Source organism: Rutidosis leptorrhynchoides, chromosome 5 (genome assembly GCF_046630445.1).
Source record: "Rutidosis leptorrhynchoides isolate AG116_Rl617_1_P2 chromosome 5, CSIRO_AGI_Rlap_v1, whole genome shotgun sequence".
NCBI lineage: Eukaryota > Viridiplantae > Streptophyta > Magnoliopsida > Asterales > Asteraceae > Rutidosis > Rutidosis leptorrhynchoides.
The window spans coordinates 217624460-217640068 of record NC_092337.1 but is presented as its reverse complement, the minus strand read 5'-3'; positions in this window follow the sequence as shown (position 1 = coordinate 217640068).

Here is a 15609-nt window from a genome sequence, read left to right as displayed (position 1 = left end):
GATAGGTTCGACAGATTCTAATGAGTTATTATTCGATTAGACAATACCCCCTATCTATTAATAGTCCATAGTCCAACGTCCACAAGTGTCGGTCTTTTGTACAAACCCGAATTATCGTACAAAATCTAATAACCCCATCATAATATTTAGTCTAACATCACGATTACTTCAGCTCAAATAAGCATAATAATAACTTAGTTACGAGACATTAATTTAAAAAGGAAGAACATAGCTTACAGTGGTGATTAATCGCGTAGCGTTATACGGACAGAGTTCCGTCTTACAAAACCTTAAAACATTTCTTACAATAACCCAATTATTTTTAAACTTAATTTAAACTTAATATTATAAATATATATATATATATATATACATATATATATATATATATATATACATATATATATATATATACATATATATATATATATATATATATATGTTTTTGTTACAGAGAAGGAAAAGAAAAAGATGTGTTTATTCGTCTGAATTCGCTGGCCTTTTATAGATGTATCCTGATTTTGGAAGCCATGCGATTGCATGGCATTCCTTTGTTATTCCCATGCGATCGCATGGACATGCTGGCCAGCACTCTCTCTTGATTAAAACGTGGGCTGCTCGAATAATTTAATATATATAATATAATATATATAATTTTATATAATTATATATATATATATATATTATATTATATTCTTGTGCAATGTTGACTTGTAATTTTAGGTCCGTTGACTCGCGGGTTGATGCTCGATTATGTCTCGGTTCCGGATTTTCGAACGTCCTTTCGTACGCCTAGATATCTTGTACTTTACGTTCCGTGACTTGTACTTTTGTAATTTTTAGACGTTTCTCATCAATAAATTGAACCACTTGGATTGTATCTTGTATATTTGAGCTTTTTGGTCATTTCAAATCGTCGTTTTCTTCTTTTGTCTTCGCACTTATTTATTTAAACGAATATTACATAAAAATAGAACAATTGCAACTAAAAGCTTTACATATTGGAAGGATATTGATACTAAATATATGTTCATTTAGAGCACTATCAAATATCCCCACACATGAGCGTTGCTTGTCCTCAAGCAATACATAACTTGAAATTAAATCACACCTCACTCGAATCACTTTTTTATTCTCACACTTTATACATCAGTGATTTTGATACGGCGATATAAACAATGATAGTAACAATATGGTTTACAGTCCCACATGACTATGAAAATTTAGATCCTTTAAGGAAATTGGATCTCTATAAAAACATTTGATCTTTTGAAAATTCATTCTAGCTTTTACCCTAGATAAGTTTTCCGGAATAACCCTTCACCGGTGTTTGCAAAATATTTTTGTGGGTTTTGTGGGTTTTAGATTTAAAAATTTTAGCTCAAAACTTGTGGTTTTGTGTCACCCACTTGCTAACCTTGTATTAGGAAAGCACATGTCCAGTTTACTTGTCCCGTATATTACCTTTCGGTAAACTACCGTCCGGTTGTAAAGGAAAACATTGAACAAGCAACTGTTAAGGCAATATCTCGTGACATGCTTTTGATTATGATCTATAACGTGTTGGATGCAATTACTATCCTTTGTAGGAGCAATAGTAAAGATCACCCTATAGTTTTTCGGTCTGGCACAAGGTCCGGTCTTTGACCAAGCTATGCAACCACCGTTCTTACGGTTGACACCCGATTTGGTTCAGGTGACCTAATGTATTCTGGTGAATTCTTAGGATTTTACGTTCAATGGTAATGAACACATTGAAAATGGGTTTTCAGAAAACAAATCGGTTTTAATTTGATCAAAATATTTTCTCGTTCAAGCTCAAGTTTAGATATCATTGAATTCCATGAGTTTGTAATTCTCAATCTTTAAAGTCAATCTCAAGGATTGAGTAATATCAGGCTTAAAAGCTGATTTTTAATCTTTAAGGAGATTATCCTTTCTGGGGGTCTAATTCATTAGTCTTATCAAGCTAATTTGAACTGCGCCCTCCCCATTTTACGAGACAGATCCTCTCATGGCTAGGGTAAGTCTGACCACTTGGCGACCCTGTTTGATGCTGAGGTCCGTGGATTTCCTGCTGATTTTAGAGATGACTTTTCTAGATTTTTCGTCAACCTACAGCTGGTCTGGACGATAACTTCCTAACCTAAATCAAGAAGCGCGTGTCTTTTTTGGAAGACTTTACTTTCTTTTAATGATGGAATTGATTCATCGTGCAGATCCATCTCTCTTTCAAATATATTACAGTAAATTAGGTAAAACTGATTAAAATCGTCCAAAATAAAAGTACCTGTAATAATCTTGTGCAAACATATGTGTTTTTCTTTGCCTTTTTATTCTCCTCTATTCTATTTTAAATGAATTCTAACGTTTTGGGTTGTTTCTCCATTTATGTTCTCTCCGAGGTAACAATAATTTCGACATTAACACCTAGTTTTATCGTTTATAAATATGTATAAACATGATTTTGAATTCATTTAGTTGAAATTTTTTCAAATTTTCACAAAATTTGACAATTAAACTAAGTGTAAACCCGAGAGAAATTTGGCAATTAAACTAAGTGTAAACCCGAGAGAATTTATAACCCTTCCCCACACTTGAGATCATGCAATGCCCTCATTTACATGAAATCAGACTATAATTATAAATTCATGAGGATGATTAGTGTAGAAAAGTGATTAAAAATACCGAGTTTGCAAACATATTATTTTATATCACATTTGATGTTTTGCGTCTTGTGTTCAAAATTAGTAGCTTTTGCTGAACTTTAATGCCAGTCTTTGAAAGTGCGCTATTTTACCCTGTTTTGTATATATATATATATATATATATATATATATATATATATATATATATATATATATATATATTAAACCTTTATTGATTAAAACATTTTAAATGAATAATTTTTTAAAATTTGTTTTCCTTTTACTTTAGGTAGTTTCGGTATGTTTACCTAGTCCATTCCTCGACAAAATTTAAAATTTATCATTTTTAAAGCGATTGTTTTAAAAGCAAAGATTTTTGAGTTTTTTAATTTTTTTGGTATACTTTAGATCAATAATATTAAAAAGAATGATAACAAAATTTGTCGCCCCGCCCTCGGGTAAAGCAATTTCGGTTCCATGACCTAGTCTTCAACTTACGATGAATTTTAGAAATCATTTTTTTAAACTTAATGAAATAAAGTATTTTTTGTTTTTTTTAAAATCACACAAAAATTAAATTTAAAAATGCAAATTAATTTCATAAAAAACCTACAAAACAAAAATTCAGAATGGGGGAAGAAAACTAGTTCTTTAGTGTCTGCTAGTGGAAAAGACCAATCGGATTCCATTCTCGGAACTACACGAGAACAGAACAACTAACTCTAGACAACGTTTTCTTTTTAGAACATTTGAATCTCCCCACACTTAGGTAGCTGTGGTGTCGAAATTGTGATTAACTTCGTCGTCAATTTCTTTTGGACCATAATCAACTTGCATATCTGTGACTTTTGCTTTAAGCCATTGGTCGGATTCCTGTGTAATATCCACAAATTCAACTAGTTTTGCCTTTTCTTTAGGCGATAGATTGGATACTAACCGGTTACATAACTTAAAGTTCCCCTTGGTTCTAGCATCGCGAATCCGTTTAATAAGTTTCTTCATTGAACTGTTAATAACGGGGTCATTTAATTTCGTATCAACAACGAGGTTCTTTGTTATCCGATCATCATTAGGTGTTACTTCATCTTCCCCACACTTAGGCGTTTTATTATTGTTAAGCACTACCGTTGGAGTTGGTAAAACAATATGGTTCTTATCGATCGTTTTTGTTGGTTCAACGGTTTTAGTTGGTGGAGATTTAGACTTCCGAATCACAAAGGTGACCGATTTGTCACCATCACTAAGTGTCATTCTACCTTCTCTTACATCAAATAACACCCCGGTGGACGCTAAGAATGGTCGACCTAAAATTAGAGGAATGTTTGGGTCCTCTTCTATGTCAATGACAATAAATTCAACTAGAAAGGTTAAATTACCTACTTGAACGGGTAGGTTGTCCGCAGTTCCAACTGGGTGCTTAATGGTTTGATCAAAGAGTCTAACACTCATTTCTGTTGGACTTAACTCACCTACTCCTAATCTCTTATATAATGAAAGAGGCATAACACTCACACTTGCACCTAAATCTGCTAGTGCATCATACATGACACAATCACTAAGTAGACAAAGAACAATAAATTCACCCGGATCACCCAACCTTGGTGGAGGTTTTGGTGGAACTGTCTTCACCGGGTTTACTTTTTAGGTTTTTGTTTCTTGTACTTTCTTATTCTTCTTCTTCTTTCCAGAGGTATCACAAACTTTATTACCTATTACTTGCTCATACTCAACTCCTTTTCTTGGAAACGGGATGAGTGGTCTGTATGGTGCCACCACTGGCTTTACATACTCGGGTGGTAGTGGTGTTGTAACTTCTTAATTGTTACTCACATAAAAAACCTTCCCATCTTCTGATGCTGGTTTTTCAGAATTCATTGAAACCATATTAACATTCTCATTCCGAGGATTTACTTCAGTATTACTCGGTAGCTTTCCTTGTTCCCTCTCACTCATCATGCTAGCAAGAGTACCTACGTGTTTTTCTAGATTCAAAATGGAAGCTTGTTGAGTTCTTAATGACTGATCAAACCTCTCATTTGTTTGGGTTTGAGATGTAATAAATTGTGTTTGAGATTCCATTAGCTTTGCCATCATTTCTTCCAGATTTGGCTTTTTCTCTTCGGTTTGTTGTGGTGGTTTATACAAGCCAGGTCTTTGTTGATTGAATGTGTTGTTTTGAGTTGGTTGGTTATTCGGACCTTGTTGGTTGTACGAGTTATTGTTAGGTCCATTTGGATTGTAAAGAATATTTTGATTTCGATTAAAGTTTGGCCTTGGCGGTTGATAATTATTTTGATAATTATTTCCCGGCCTTTGGTTCATGTAGGAAACATTCCCTCGTTGTTCCATGGTTTGCTCAATGTGACAATCTTTTATTAAATGTGGTCCACCGCATTGCTCATAAATGATTCGTATTGCGTGAATATCTTTATTCATCTTTTCCATTCGTCTCTCAAAAGCATCTATTTTTGCAGAAACGGAATCAAAGTCATGGCTATAATCGGCTCTAGCCGCTTTAGATGAACGAAAGATATCTTTTTCCTGATGCCACTCATGTGAGTGGGAGGATGTGTTATCAATGATTTTATGAGCTTCGGTAGCGGTTTTTTTTCATAATGGAACTACCAGCTGCTGTGTCGATGTCTTTTTGTGTAGCAACATCGACACCTTGGTAGAATATTTGTACTATTTGATAAGTGTCTAAACCGTGTTGAGGACATCCTCTCAACAACTTTCCGAATCTTGTCCACGCCTCATATAATGTTTCATTTGGCTTTTGCGCGAATGTAACAATTTCTCCTTGAAGTCTCACGGCTTTGGATGCCGGAAAGAATCTTTTAAGAAATTTCTCAACTAAAACATCCCATGTGTCAATCGCCCATTCAGGTAACGATTCTAACCAATCTTTGGCTTCTCCCTTTAAAGTTCAGGGAAATAACATGAGATAGATCTGTTCATCCTCAACTTCTCTGATTTTAAATAGAGTACAGATCCTATTAAAGGTTCGAAGATGTTCGTTTGGATCCTCTTTTGGCGTACCACTATATTGGCATTGATTAGTTACCATGTGTAGGATTTGTCCTTTGATTTCATAATCTGGCGCATTAATGTCTGGTTTAATAATGGTGTGTCCTTGGCCCGTGCGTGTGGCTCTCATTCGGTCTTCCATACTTAGAGGTTCCGTTACTTCCATAATTGAATTTGTTGAATCTGAATCACTAGAGGATTCTGATTTAATGGTTTCTTCCTTGACAATCTCTGGTTAAATGATTTGTGGTTCCGGAGGAATGATTAGTGGTTCAGGATCTCTGAATTGTCCTTGAATATTCTCCGGATTCTTAATTGTGAGGTCGGGTTCAAAAAATAGATTATCGGAAATTTGAATTGGAGTACTTGGTCGACTAGATGACGATTCTAAAGAAAAATCAACGGCGACAATGTTGGCTAGATGTCTTGATCGAGTTATAGGTGGTGAACGTATGAAAGGTGGTGAATGTTTTGCTCGGTGCATTCACTGAATATCCTATTAGTTATAAAAATAAAAATTATTAAAGCTATCAAATTAATAGACTTTTTTGATTTTGCCCACGTTTCGAATAGCCAATAAATGCAGCAGGTAGCCAGGACCCTTTAAATCGGAAGCCCACAACTCGCCACTAACAAATCCAACTATTACTACGAACCAGAAAATTTGGATGTCTATCAATTTAACCGCTTAAAATAATTTTTCGTCAAAATTTTGAAATAAAAATCTATGTCCTAAAAAATAGAGCGTAGAAATTAGAAAGAAAAAGAGTGCGTCGAAAAATGTCGAAAAATAAAAATTGAAAAATAAAAATAAGAAAGAAAAACGTCGAAACTTAAAAGTCTAAAAACTAAATCTAAAAAGTTGTGCCTAAAGGTATTAAAGCTTAAAAGGAAATCTATATCCAAAACGGCAATAACTTAAAAGGCACTAAAATATATAAACGGCGTCGCAAAATTCTAAAGCGCCTAAATCTTAATTATAAAGAAAAAGCACTTAAGGGATTTTACGGCAAAGTCTAAAAACCTAGAAGTAAAAATAACTACGGCAAAAACTATCTTAAACTAATTACGAACGATACGATAAAAAGATACATACTCTAAAAGATATAAAATAAAAATGATAAAAATAAGATTTTATATAAAAAAATTATTTTTATAATTTCCTATATAATAAGTACAAATAAATAAACTTTAAATTAAAAATAATAATAAAACTAGATATAAATATATTAATTAATACAAACCCTAATTAAATTAAACAATAATAATTATAAAAACCCTACAGCTGTAATTAATGCGTCAAAGGATCAGCCTGTCAGACGATCATGCGATCGCATGAATATTATGCGTTGGGCTCATGCGATCGCATGGCCCAATAATCCAGATCTGATTCGGGCTTTTTAAACTGACTCGGTCCGTTTTTAATTTATTTATTTTTATTTGATTTTTATATTTTCTGATTTATATTTATATAAAATATTTATATAAAATATAAAGAAACCTTATATTTAAAATTCTAAAAATAAAAATATTTTTTAATTTTATATATATCTTAAAAATATATATATATTTAAACACTTATATATATATATATATATATATATATAGTAATTTTTTATTTTATTTTATTTATTTATTTTTATATGTTTTTATACAAAATATTTTTACAAAATTAGAGATCAGAAATATAGCGTAAAAATATAGTGTTTCGTCGGGTCCCCGACAGCGGCGCCAAAAACTTGATGTGTGCAGCGGTGTATACGAAATACTATTATTTTTACTACGAAATACTACGAAATATTACACAAGTTTTAATTAAATACGATACAATTTTACACAAGTTATTTATTTCTTTATAGAGTTGATATACCTAAACCTTGCTACAACACTTATAGGCAGTGTATCTAATCGTAGAGTAGTGTAGTTTTTAGTAAGTCCGGTTCGTTCCATAGGGAGACGGCTTATTGTGTACACTATATTTTTAAACAATTATATTTGTATATATATATATATATATATATATATATATATATATATATATATTAGTAATATAGTAGTATTATTATTATTATAAAAGGGGGTTTTTACCATTTAATGACCGGTTTGTCGATTTTAATTAAAGTGTAAAGATAAATGACGATAATATAAATGACAGAATTTAAATTGCGATAAAATAAATTGCAGTAATTAAAATGACAGTAAATATAAAGGTACGATGAAATATGAAATAAAAGTATTATGCTTATTTAAACTTTCGTAATCATGATGTTTGACGTTTTGATTTTAATTAATTGTTACCCGGGTTAATTGTCCTTTGTCCTGGTTTATTTGATACCTATCTGGTTTTTGTCCATAATAGTCCGTCAGTCATAATTATAAAATGCTCGTCAAATTAACCTTATTCCCGAAGTCAAATATTCCAACTAATTAGGGATTCGAACTGTAACATGGTTTTAATACTTTGTTTAATGATTACACCAGGTTATCGACTGCGTGTAATCCAAGGTTTTAATACTTTGTTAACAATTACACCAATTATCCTTGTATGTAATCCACCCCTGTTTTAATGAGATATGAATATTAATTTACCCACTTGATCAGAATGAATAATCAATTACCCAACCCGAATAATTAATTAAATGATCGTAAAAGATGTCGTATAAATGTCACTAAATAGGACATCCTTAATCATTTAATAATTATTAGATTAACTAATTTGAAAATAGGTTCGACAGATTCTAATGAGTTATCATTCGATTAGACAATACCCCCTATCTATTAATAGTCCATAGTCCAATGTCCACAAGTGTCGGTCTTTTGTCTAAACCCGAATTATGGTACAAAATCTAATAACCCCGTCATAATATTTAGTCTAACATCACGATTACTTCGGCTTAAATAAGCATAATAATAACTTAGTTACGAGACATTAATTTAAAAGGAAGAACATAGCTTACAGTGGTGATTAATCGCGTAGCGTTATACGGACAGAGTTCCGTCTTATAAATCCTTAAAACATTTCTTACAATAACCCAATTATTATTAAACTTAATTTAAACTTAATATTATATATATATATATATATATACATATATATATATATATATATATATATATATATATATACATATATATATATATATACATATATATATATACATATATATATATATACATATATATATATATACATATATATATATATATATATATGTTTTCGTTACAGAGAAGGAAAAGAAAAAGATGTGTTTATTCGTCTGAATTCGCTGGCCTTTTATAGATGTATCCTGATTTTAGAAGCCATGCGATCGCATGGCATTCCTTTGTTATTCCCATGCGATCACATGGACAGGCTGGCCAGCACTCTCTCTTGATTAAAACATGGGCTGCTCGAATAATTTAATATATATAATATAATATATATAATTTTATATAATTATATATGTATTATATTATATTCTTGTGCAATGTTGACTTGTAATTTTAGGTCCGTTGACTCGCGCGTTGATGCTCGGTTTATGTCTCGGTTCCGGATTTTCGAATGTCCTTTCGTACGGGTAGATATCTTGTACTTTGCGTTCCGCGACTTGTACTTTTGTAATTTTTAGACGTTTCTCATCAATAAACTGAACCACTTGGATTGTATCTTGTACATTTGAGCTTTTTGGTCATTTGCATCTTCAAATTGTCGTTTTCTTCTTTTGTCTTCGCACTTATTTATTTAAACGAATATTACATAAAAATAGAACAATTGCAACTAAAAGCTTTACATATTGGAAGAATATTGATACTAAATTTATGTTCATTTAGAGCACTATCAGTTATCTTTTACCGTTAATTATTTAACGACTGTTAACTGTTATTCGTGCCACGTCATTTCTATGACCTATATTATTATTTTAGTAATAATATATTAATTATTATTTGTTAAATGAATATTTGTATTCATATTTTAAGTTGTACGTTTATACGAATCGCGAATTTCTATCCGGTGAATCTTTTCGGTTTTCAAACCAACGGTCAAGCTTTTGGGATTTTTAAATTCTAATTATTTTAAATATGATATTTTAATGTCATATATTTATATATAGTATTTATATATATTTTTCGTCGCGTATTTGTTATCTCTCCGAATAATTAATCGCGTAAGCGTGTTTTCGCGTTTCGCGTTTCGGGTTTTGTTCGGGCATTCGGGCCACAAGGATTCTACCAAAACATCAAAGTGGGCCATGGGTCCCACCCCATGAACCCCATTAGTCCGAACATCACCAATAGAGGGGGGAGTGTTAGCTTGTTTTCCCATTTCTCATTTTTACACATTTTATTTCAACATAACCTAATTCCCATTTTCTCTCATTCAAGTTTTCTCCTCTCCTCCCCCTTTGAGAGCCATCGCCACCACCACACCATAACATCATCATCATCTCAAAAATTGTTCATCATTTACTGAAGCATACAACACAATCGGATTCCTCATTCCGTTCTCTACGCGCTCATATTAATCTTTTCTTGATTAGGGTATAAACCCTAACCCTAACTTTTCAATTTTTCTTATATTTTTCTGTTTTTGAATGTTATATTAGTAGTATGATGATTATATGTTATTGTATTGTTGATTGTATGCGTAGAAATGCTCGATTATATATGTTTTCGGTTTGATTGTTTTGGGACAGCGGTTTGATTGTTGTTTTCTGGAAATATAACTGATATAAAATTGAAATTAAAGTGTCTAGATGAGTTCCTCTCATCTAGAAATTAATTTTTGACTCCGAATTCATGTTATTTCGATTTCCGGAACATAAGTTATGATTAAAATGGTGTTTTATTGAGATTAAAATATAAAAACGAATTGAACCAGGTGTGGTCTGACTTTGGGACCACTTTTAGAGTCCTTAGGGTGTACTAGTGTGTTAGTATTGATGATGGGATGAACTTTCATGTTCTATTGATGATGGAATGAACTTTCATGTTCGGGTCATCGAAATCCGAGCCACGGATCACCCGTTATGACTAAAATACGTTTTTGAGCGGATTAAAGGTCCAAACTAATTAAGGGCTGTAAGTCACGACTTAGTGAATGTTCTTGGGATGTTCTTGAGCACATTAAGGTGTCGGGTGGGTTGGTTAGGCGAATATATATATAAGGCTCGCCAAAAACTGATTCCCGGGGCTCAAGTTATGACCCGATGAACTTTTAATTAAAACTTATGGTTATTAATTATGACTTATGATAAAAAAATAATGAATTTCATTGTTAATACATTACTTATGATATAAAAATTAATTAATTTAATTTAAGACTTATGATATATATATATTTATTATATCATTTATTAATTACTTATGATTTAATCAAACATTTAATTAAACTTATGATTAATAATACTTTTATTATTAATTAAAAATACTTATGGTAAGTATTATGTTGGAATTCAATATAACAACATGTTCTTAATGTTAAGATAATCACTAAACCATCTTAGTAGGATTTATAGCAAGCGGAAGCATGATATATTAAGAAACCAAGTGTATATATTTGACCAATTAATTTGAATTCCAATTATACATCAAGTCATGAAATATTCTTGCAAAATAGAAGTAGTTTAGAGGTTATACCTTCTCCAAGTTAGGAGGTTAATAAGTAATGATGAAGATGATGAACAAGTGTGTAAAACCCAATCCTTTGATGCACCAACACCACCCTTTAAGTTAGTTAAGTTTTAGGCACTTAACTAACTAATTAACTAAGCTCAAAACCCTTTTATTTGCACCTAATTTTCTGGACAGCAGCAACTAAAAGGATGATGAGAATGCAAGCCTCAAAAGCATGAAACCTCAAGAGATTATACCCCAAACTTATCACCAACACCTAATACTATGGTTAGGATTTATTTACACTTGAAGATAAGCTTCCAAACAAACTCAAGAACTCCCTCTTTACCCAAAATATTTCGGCCAGAATACACAGCAGAATAAATTGGGAGTCTTTTGCTTCTCTTACCTTGTTTGAATGCATGTTAGTCTTTTATTACTTGAGTCAACACATTGGTAAACATGTTATGCATGCACATTAGGAGTTGTGTCATCTTGAAGTAACAAATAAGCATGGGTGAGACCCATTTTTGCATGCCAAAACCGCCACCCCTTTTGGGATATATAAAATGCAGTTTTTATTTATTTATAAAACCAGATATTTGTTAAGTTACTTTATTTTATAAACCCTTTTATAAAATATAACACAACTTAATTATTTAAAACTTATAAATAATTAAATCCTCATCATATAAATTATCCAAATAATTTACCTCAAGTAATAATATTTTAGAAAACCGATTTTCTAAAATCCAAGTGTTGCGTATTGATTTAATGATCCATTCATTAAGTTTAAATACGATTAAGGTGTCGGTAAGCTTGTTATTGGGTATGACCCGACTTGGATCATAACATATTAGCCACATTAATTAAATATGTCGCTCGGGCATACGAAAAACCTTCATATTAAACTTATATTATGATATAATTATAATAAGACTTATAATAAGGATTAATTAATTATTTAATTATTATAAGGCTTAGTTATTATTTAATTATAATTTAATTATTAAATACTTACGATTTAATGATTATAATTAGAAACTTATGATATGATTAATAATTCATTATTAATTAATAATACTTATGATGTTATTTAAAATTTATTATTAATTAATAATACTTATATTATGATTAATATTTAATTAATTAATTAAATACTTATAAATACTTATGTTATATTAATTATATCAGTTAAACTTTCAATTTAATTTAATTAAACTTATGTTCTGACATAATTATACATATATGACTTTAAATAACATTATAACCTATATTATTATTATAACCTATGCTTTAAAATCAATGTTGACTATGTTTGACCAAGGTTGACTTTTGAGTTGACTTTCGGTTGACTTTGACTTTCAGTTGACTTTTGTTGTCTTTCTAATTAAAGAAACTTTCCTAACTTAATAACTTCCTAAAAATAGCAAATTTCTAAATATAGAAACTTTCTAAATTTGGAAACTTTCCAAAAATAGAAAATTTCCTAAAATAGAAACTTTCCTAAAATAGAAACTTTCCTAAAATAGAAACTTCCCTAAAATAGAAACTTTCCAAAAATAGAAACTTTCCGAAAATGGAAACCTACTAAAAATAGAAAGTGTGTGTCCGTACGCTGTTCCAATCAAACAGATGCATGTTGAGTGTTGTTCTATGTCTACTTGAAACATGTACAATAGCTATCATACTAAGACTTGGCCTAAGTTAGTTATTTATATCGACCTCCTTGATTTATAGGTCGGCGTTGTGATCATTCCTGATCACTTTACTTCGTTTGCTGTTCGCTTAATTGTGTGGTTACTTCGTTTACTATTAATGTAATACCCCGTCATAATATACTAACAGAATATTAACTCTTGGTCCCAAAGTTTAGCGGTCACGCCCTCTGTATGAGATGTTTTCGAAAAGTATTCGCATTAATAATGAAAACAAGTCATTTATTTAAGAAAATGTAACTGGAAACATTTGACATCAGTGACTAAAGTATATGAATCCAAAACATCAGAGTAAACTGTTTAAATGTGAATATTTGTTCTTGAAATAAAATAGAAATCATGCTGGACGTCGTCCAGTTCTAGCAGCAAACAACACATAACTTCAAATAAAGCGGAAGCACTAGCTCTATGTACCTGAGATGAAACATGCAAAATGTCAACGAAAAACGTTGAGTGAAACTACAGGTTTAGTAAATCATTTCGTAAGTTAGGCCACAAGATTTTCTTGGAAAACATCATAGGAAAAGTATACATTATCATGAGCACTTGATTACAAAACTTTAACCTTTGCGTAGGCCAAGCCCACGTCTTTAGTTTACCCTATACAGGTGATACACCGATCAAGTGTACGTGTAACAACTACATAAGCACCGGTTTAATGTTGCAGTGAGGTTTGTCAAACCTAACGGTACCGTCCCTATAATTCGAGCTTACAAAGTAACTAATATAATCAAGCTAAGGGATTTTTGATCTGAACTCATATGTATAATCTTAGTAAGTTACTTGTGCCAAACACGTAAAACATTTGTAAAAAAGCATGCATCTCATCCCTGTAAAAACGTAGTAGGGACTGTAGACTCACCTTAGCAAAAGCACTCGTAAAGATCTTAGCAAACTGTACTGTAGTCGAACACTCTCGACTGAACAACGCAACCTAAATAAGTAAATCAACTTAAGTATACACTAATAGGTCAAACTTAGTCAACCCATAGTGTACGAAAAGTCCTAGTGCTCAGACTGACTCAACAAACATGTAAAAGTCAACTAATCCAAGCAAGTCAACGGAAGTCAACCAAAGTCAAACCAAAAGTCAACTCAGTCAAATAGGTCAAATAAAGTCAAATATCTCATTAAGTCATGCAAACATAGTCAACGAATCATACTTAAGTCATATAACATGTTATCGCTCGTAATTTAGTAAATCGCATTTTCCACATCTTAAAGTAAACCTTCGAAAATAATACGTCAATAAGAAATACACTCATAGCACATAGCACATAATTCAGAAAATTATGATCAACTCCAGATCATAACTAGACTTAAAATTGATTCTGAAAAGTCTGGCCAGGGTCTCATACGATAAATAAAAGTCCAATATTAGAAAGGCTCAAGTTCAAGTTCATTAAAGAAAATTATGCTCGTGCGTCAGTCTCTAAACATTTTTCATAAAATATAGAAAATAGATTATAACGAATGGCCAATTGTTGTCATCTAAAGACATCTCAAAAGTTTAGTGATAAAATAATTAGAAGCATTGCTTTAGCCAATTCGTACAGATTTGCAAAACATTACAGACTCATCAGTTTTTGAATATCAACCGGACACATCACAAATATTAGCATATAACTCATGGAAAATCACGTTCTCGTAAGTTCTCATACAAATGAAATATGTCAAGGAACATCTAAAGTAACATAATCCAGAAGCTCAAAGTGTAAAACAATTCCTAGTTCATTCTAGCAATTTTTATGTAAACCTAAAAACAGATTCAGCATTCTTTACGAACCAAAACTTCGTTTAATCATATCGGAAGCATTACATAACCTTTTAACTCAAATCTTTAGCCTAAATTGCATAAATTTTCACAAGGAATACAGTAGCACAACTTTCATAAGCTAAAACACAAAGCATGCAACTCAGAAAATTCGGATTTCATGCAAACCCTAACGTAAAGTTCGATTACGCATATCTTGAGCATACGATAACAAAATCACGCAAAATCGGAGTCTAAAATTAATAACTTTTCGATATATTTCTAATTAAACAGATTAGTTAGTATGGAAATTGTACATATCAATGACCAGATGCATGTTACTAAAAACAGGTTGCAGATGATGTAATGTTTTATTTATGAGATTTTGAGGTCACCAATATACTATTTTATTATTGTAGTTCACTTATATCTATAAATGTTTTGTTAAGTCACTTAAATTCGTATATTATTATAAATAAATATAAATATATCTAATCAAACTAAAAACTCATCAATAAACAGGAAAGAACGTAAATACTCATGTATTTTTTTTTCTTTCTAAAACTAATATAAATAATGCCACTTATAAAATACATGACATTTGTGCCCTTTTATATTTTCCGTGAGTTTTAGACGGATTTAATGTAAATCCAACAACATTACCTACAAAATAATCTTCAAATATGAGTAAGCTATTAAACACAACGTGATAAATTTTATTGACATTCAAATTATAATCCCTTTATTTACTCATATAAACATATCAATTTAATCAGATCATCAATAAACAAATTTTTTTTTCAATCATACAACGTTAATTTCACAATCAATCAACAATTAGCAATACCAGACACCATTAATTGAGCACTAG